The 6,837-nt window shown below is 36.0% G+C and overlaps 1 pseudogene; it reads right to left on the reverse strand.

Moving 5' to 3' along the window:
- Window positions 1–2,790: 2,790 nt before the first annotated feature.
- LOC141515294 (DBIRD complex subunit ZNF326-like) lies at window positions 2,791–3,942 on the reverse strand (annotated as a pseudogene).
- Window positions 3,943–6,837: the final 2,895 nt, after the last annotated feature.

Genomic DNA, 6,837 nt, shown 5'->3' on the forward strand with positions numbered 1-6,837 from the left:
CTATATCCATTAGGGTGATAGGTCTATAATTTTCTTTCTCTCTTTTACCTCTTTTTGGTTTGGGTATCAGCACCATATTGGTATCATAGAAAGAGTTGGTCAGAGTTCTGTCTTCCCCTATTATTCTGAAGAATTTACATAGATTTTTAACCAATTGTTCTTTAAATGTTTGGTAGCATTCACTTGTGAAGCAATCAGGCCTTGGAGATATTTTCTTAGGGAGTTCAATGATGGCTTGTTGAATTTCTTTTTTCTGAGATAGGATTGTATAGGTATTTAAGGTCCTCTTCATTTAACCTGGGCAACTTATATTTTTTGTAAATATTCATCCGTTTCACTTAGATTGTCAAATTTATTGGCATAAAGTTGGGCAAAATAATTCTGACTTATTTCTTTAATTTCTTCCTCATTGGTGGTGAGTTCACCTTTTTCAATTATGATATTAGGAATTTGTTTTTCTTATTTCTTTTTTTAATAAAATTTGCCAGAGGTTTATCAATTTTATTGTTTTTTTAACCAACTTTTGGTATTATTTATTAATTCAATAGTTTTTTATTTTTGATTTTATTAATCTCTCCTTTAATTTAAGAATTTCTCATTTGATATTAAATTGGAGATTTTTAATTTTTTGCTTTCTCTATTGTAGTTGCATATGTAGTTCATTGATTTCTTCTTTCTCTAATTTATTCATGTAAAGATTTAAAGATATAATATATCCCCTGACAGTTTCTTTGAATGAATCCCATAGTTTTTAGTATGTTGTTTCATTATTGTCATTATCTCGGATACAGTAATTAATTCTTTCCATAATTTGTATTTGATCCACTTATTTTTTAAAATGAGGTTATTCAGTTTCCAATTACTTCTAGGTCTATATCTCACTGGCCCAATATTGCATATGGCTTTTATTCCATTGTGATCTACGCAAGATGTATTCACTATTTCTGCCTTTTTGCAGTTGATCCTTAGGTTTTTATGCCCTAGTACATGGTCAATTTTTGTAAAATGGCCATGTACAGCAGAGAAAAAGTTATATTCCTTTCTGCTCCCATTTAATTTCCTCAATAAGTCTATCATATCTAGTTTTTCTAACACTCTATTTAACTCCTTATCTTCTTTCTTGTTTATTTTATAATTTGATTTATCTAGATCTGAGAGCAGGAAGTTGAGGTCTCCCACTAGTAGAGCTTCGCTGTCTAATTCTTCATATAGTTTTTTCAGCTTCTCTTCTAAGAATTTTGATGCTACAGCATTGGACATACATATATATATATATATATATATATATATTCAGTATTATAATCACTTTCACTTTATTGTTGATGGTACCTTTTAGGAGGATAGAGTTTCCTTCCTTATATCTTTTAATAATATCTATTTTTGCAGCTGCTTTGACAAAGATAAGGATTGATACCTCAACTTTTTTCACTTCAGCTGAAACAAAATATATTTTACTTCAGCCTTTTACCCTTTCACTATAGGTATCTCTTTACTTCAAATGAGTTTCTTGTAAGCAGCATATTGTAGGAATCTGGTTTTTAATCTACTCTTCTATTTGCTTATGTTTTAAGGGATAGTCCATCCCATTCATATTCAAAGTTATAATTTCTATCTCCTTTTTGACCTCCAAGCTATCTTTCCTCTGTTTGTATTTTCCCCTTCCCACCACATCCGTATTCCTCAGTATTTTATTTCTAAGTACCACCCCTTCAGTGTGTATTTCCTCCTATATCCCTCCCCTTTCTTTCCCCTTTCCCTTTTTCTCTTTTCCCTTGCCTTCCTTCTGTTAGATCCCTTTTTTCTCCGCCCCTCCCTTTCTCCATTCCCCCCTCCATTTTCCACTTTTAATACTTGAAAGGTTTAATTTTTTCTTTTTAAAACTCAGTGATTATTTATTCCAAAGAGATAATATTCACAAAAAAAGACAGTTTGATTCTAATGTGTCAGCCAATAAGAGGCAAGACAAAGGAACTCACAGCAGCTATAATACAATTCTGTATTCAAATATATAATCAAACGGAAATCAAGTTTTGGCACAGAAATAAAACTAAAAAAAATCTTTAAACAGATAAGCAAGATATTCAAAGCTAGCTTTATATGCTAGTTAAAATGAAAGTTGAAAAAATCCACCCTTGTCAAAAGTTTAAGTCAAATGAAGCACTCTACACTTTTTTTTCAATATCTGAATAGTGATTTGAATCAGAATCCTGATTTGAAAATACTCCATTGATAAATCCCATTTGATTTAAAATTGTTACTTCAGGAAAAAAAATGTTTCTAGAAAACATTTGCTGCTATAAAGTGATGCATAGTCACAAAAAAAGCTATAAAATGTATACCCTAAACAAACTAGCATACACTGGGCAATGAACTCTAAAAATAGCCATACTTAAAGAAAAAAGTTCTGGCCCATTCATCTCTCCAAAGGGTAATTATTCAAAATTTTTTTATACATCCTGACTATTTACTCCCATAAACAGCATTTCTGTTAACATGATCAGAATAGAAATATTATACTACACATCTCAGCCTCAACAACCATAAAGTTAAAAAAATTATACAAACAATTTACCAGTTCTATGTTTGATTTCTATAAAAACTTGACTAAAACTATTACCTTCATTTTGGTAAAACAAATCTAGAAGATTTTTAATTCAGATTACCAAATTTAATTATTACGGAATGTGTGCACAGGGTGTTAAACAATTCATATTTTATCCTATTTTAAATGTTTTCCACTTAGCCAATTCAAGAAAAGAAAAATATTGCTACATCTAATTCTTTATGCAATTAATTCTCTTCAGACTGTTCAATACTGAAGCCTGCTTGTTCTTCTCTTCCTTCCTCTTCTTCTTCCTCTTCTACTTCTACTTCTATTTCTTCTTCTTCTACTTCTTCTTCTTCTTCTTCTTCTTCTACTTCTTCTTCCACAGGCTCATCAATCTTTCCTTCGTCCTCATCAGACTCTACTGCTTGTTCCTCCTGACTTTGATCTGCAGCCTCAAAAGAATTCTTACCCTTAACAAAAAGTTCATATTGTGCTTTTACAATTGGATTATTCAAGATGCTAGCAGCAGTTAAGAAGCTCTCTCTTTTTATTTGTTCCCTATAGGCTTGTTTCCCCTTGGCATGGTCAGGAGATTTTAAGTGCTGTTGAACCGAACTGTGTAAGGCAGGTACATACACACTGCAAGCACTGCAGTGAACAGTCCCTTCTTTCATCATGTGGTCATCTGCAGTAATCCCTTCCATTACATCTTTCTCAATTGCTTTGACAGCCTCTGAATCATTAGTCGTTTGCTGCTTACGCATTGATGTTTTCTTGAATTTATTCACCATACACTCATGCAAAAATTCCATAAAAATTTTATCAAATTTGGTTTGTTTCTGAATATAATCTAAGGTTTTATGGTGAAAACAACTTTCCAGATGAATTTCAATTTCTTTTTCTTCAAATGTTCGGAATTTGCAAAATGAACATGTGAATGTCATCCTGTATACATCATCATACTTCTCACTGATCTTCTCTCTTCTCTGCCTTTGTTTCTCTCATCGAATTTCAACTCCTCAGCTTCTCTTCTTCACTTTTAGGGGCTATTTTAGTGGGTGATTTTTTCTGGTTTATCTTGTCAATCAATTTTGTCAGTTGGAGTTTCTTGATAAATGTCCCTCCAGGCTTATTAGATGACTGCATCAATTTTCTTTTTATTCCTCCTGCAGCAATTGCTCCATTACTGGGTTTGTTATGATAGTCTACAATAATTCCAGGTTTATGCTTGCCTCCAAAATCGCCCATATGCTGCTACTACTACCACCACCACCACTATGACTGTCCATGTCATAGGACTGATTTAGGTAGGAGTCCATGAACCTTGGACCCCCATAGGGGCCATGGCCATAGTCATGATCCATCCCTCCATAAAATCCATGGCCATAATCTCTATTTATTCCTTTGACATAGTCCATGGTGGGCGCCTCAGGCAGGGGGGCCCAGCTGTGGGCGGCTGAGGGGAAAGAGGCAGTGTAGGAGGACACTCTCACCTTGGGTACCTCCCATAACAATGATGCCGGTGGGGAGGGGCCTGTTTAATGGGTTTTTTTTAAGTTAACTAAGTATGTGTAAGTTGAATTTAAGCCAAGTCTGTTGAGAAGATTTTGGTGTTTCCCATCTCCTCTCTTCTTCCCCTCTATTACCATGGGTGTTTTGTACCTCTTAATGTAATGAGATTTACTCCATTTATTCCCCTCTATCCTCCCATCTCCTTCCTATCCTCCTTTTTAAAGAGGAGGTGTTTTTAAAACATTTTGAGTCATAGAAAATTCTGAGTGTCCATCACTTCTAACTACGTACATTCTATCTAATAGAGTTACAGTTCTTGAGAGTTATTAGAGTCTTTCTCCCATGTAGGATTATAGTCATTTTCATCCATCCCATTGGATAGCAGTCTCATGTATAAGTCATGAGTGTACAACACTTCTGTCTAGGTATATTCTCTACTTTACAGTTACAATTCTCAAGAGTTATGAGATTCTTTTCCCTTTTTTTAGCCTTTTCATGTGTCTATTGAACCTCTTGTTTGAGTTCCAAATTTTCTATTTAGCTCTGGTCTTTTCATCAGTAATTTTTGTAATTCTTCTATTTCGTTAAATGTCCATTTTTTCCCTTGAAAAAGAAGACTCAGCTTTTGCCAGATAGTGGATTCTTGGCTGTATTAGAAGCTCCTTTGCTCTTTGGAATATCTTGTTACACGCCCTTTGATCCCTTAATGTTGATATAGCCAGGTCCTGCATAATCCTTACTGTGGCTCCTTGGTATTTAAATTGTTTCTTTCTGGGTGCTTGCAGGATTTTCTCTTCTCTAATAGTTCTGGAATTTGGCTACAACATTACTTGGTGTTTTTATTTTAGGATCTCTTTCTGGAGGGGATCGATGTGTTCCTTCAATAAATACTTTGCTCTCTGGTCCCATGATATCCAGGCAGTTTTTCATCACTAGGTCCTGTAATATTAAGTGCAGGCTTTTTTTTTCCTATTCGATGTTTTCAGGAATTCCAATAATTCTCAGATTGGCCCACTTCGATCTATTCTTGAGGTCACTGGTTTTGCTGACGAGGTATTTTACAATTTCTTCTTTTTTTTATATTTTTTGGTTTTGTTTAACAGGCTCTTACTGTCTCATGGAGTCATTACTTTCTGCAGACTCCATTCTTATTTTAGAGAGGAGTTTTCTTCATTTATCTTTTACAACTCCTTTTCCAATTGGTCAATTCTATTTTTGAAAGAGATTTCCATTTGACCAATTGAGGTTGTGAGAGTATTATTTTCTTTTTGCATTTGTCCAATTGAGGATCTGAGAGAATTATTCTAATTATTTTTATTTGTCCAATTTTAGTTTTCAATGATTTCTTTTCTTATTGCAATTGTTATTTAACTCTCCCAAATTTTCTAATTGATTTTTAAATTCCTTCCTTATTTCTTCAAGGAAGTCTTTCTGTGCTGTAGACCAGATCATATTCTCCTCTGAGTTTCTAGGTTTCTCTGAACTAGGGTCTTTTCCTTCTAAGAATTTTTCTATGGATACACCTTTCTGCTGACCTTTGTTCATTTTGCTAAGACCTTGAGTTGGAGAGGGGCTGGTTCACAGAGGTTTGGTGATGGGATCCTTTGAGGCTTGTGCAATATCTCCAGCTGGCCAGTAGATGGTGGTGGTTTCTTTCTCTGGAGTGTCTGTGACCTTGATTGAGGCCTTCTCTCTTAGCCCAATACTGAGAAAACAAATCCTGAATTAGATGTTCTGTCTCCTGGCTTTTTTTTCCCCTGGGTTTTGTGGATCGGATTTCTGTTAAGAGGTTTAGGTCATACCATAAACGGGGAAAGATCAGGAGACATTAGAACTCTGTCTCTCTTCTCTCGGCCATCTGGGCCAGAAGTCTCCCAAAACTGGTTTTTACCATATTATTTCCTTCATATTTTTAGTATTTCTTTCACCAAGCTGCTGATTTGGTTTTCATGATTTATCTGCATCACTTTTATTTCTCCTCCTAATTTTTTCTTCTACCTCCCTTAATTGCTTTTCAAAGTCTCTATTTCTCTTGGAGGTTTTGAATATAGAAGGGTTGATTCTGTCATCTTCTGAATTTTCCATGGGACTAAAGTAATTTTCTATGGTCAGATACTTCTTTTTCTTTTGTTTGCTCATTCCCTCATTCTATGACAGATTTGCAACATTTCCAAGGCTTTGGGGTTTTTTGGGGATGAGCCACAGGGACCTTAATTCTTCCAAGGCTTTATGAGAGGCTTTGACTGCTCTCTTGCCTGTGCTTTGGTATATGAATGACCACAATCACTCCTCTCTTCCCTGCAGCTGTGAGGAGGATCCCTGCTCTACAATGGAGCTCAAATTGCAACCTGGATTTGTGTGTGGTCATACAGTTGCGTCCTGCCCCAGGGAGAGCAGAGAGACCTCTGCAGTCTCCCCTGATCGCCTTAATGTCTCTGGGCTGCATTCTGAAAGTGCAGTCTGGCTTTCCCAGTTCTCACAGCAGGTTCTCCCCATGGAGCTGTTCTGAGGTCAGTATTAGCTCTGCACTCAATCTGGTGTGGCAGAATTCTCTCACCACCCCTTCAAGCTGTTCATGGTGATCCCTGGGCCAGGAGGTCTGGAAACTGCCCTCTCTGCAAGGGACCCAGTTGCCCCCAGGGATCAAGGCACTTGGCCTAGCTGTGCTGTGCTGCAGCAGCGGATGTGTTCACAGCACCTTTTTCCAACCCCTGGGTCTGGTGAAATAGACCTTTTCTGCAGAAATTCTAGGTTGTCTTGGACTAGGAAATTGTATC

Source organism: Macrotis lagotis, chromosome 1 (assembly GCF_037893015.1).
Source record: "Macrotis lagotis isolate mMagLag1 chromosome 1, bilby.v1.9.chrom.fasta, whole genome shotgun sequence".
Taxonomy (NCBI): Eukaryota; Metazoa; Chordata; class Mammalia; order Peramelemorphia; family Peramelidae; genus Macrotis; species Macrotis lagotis.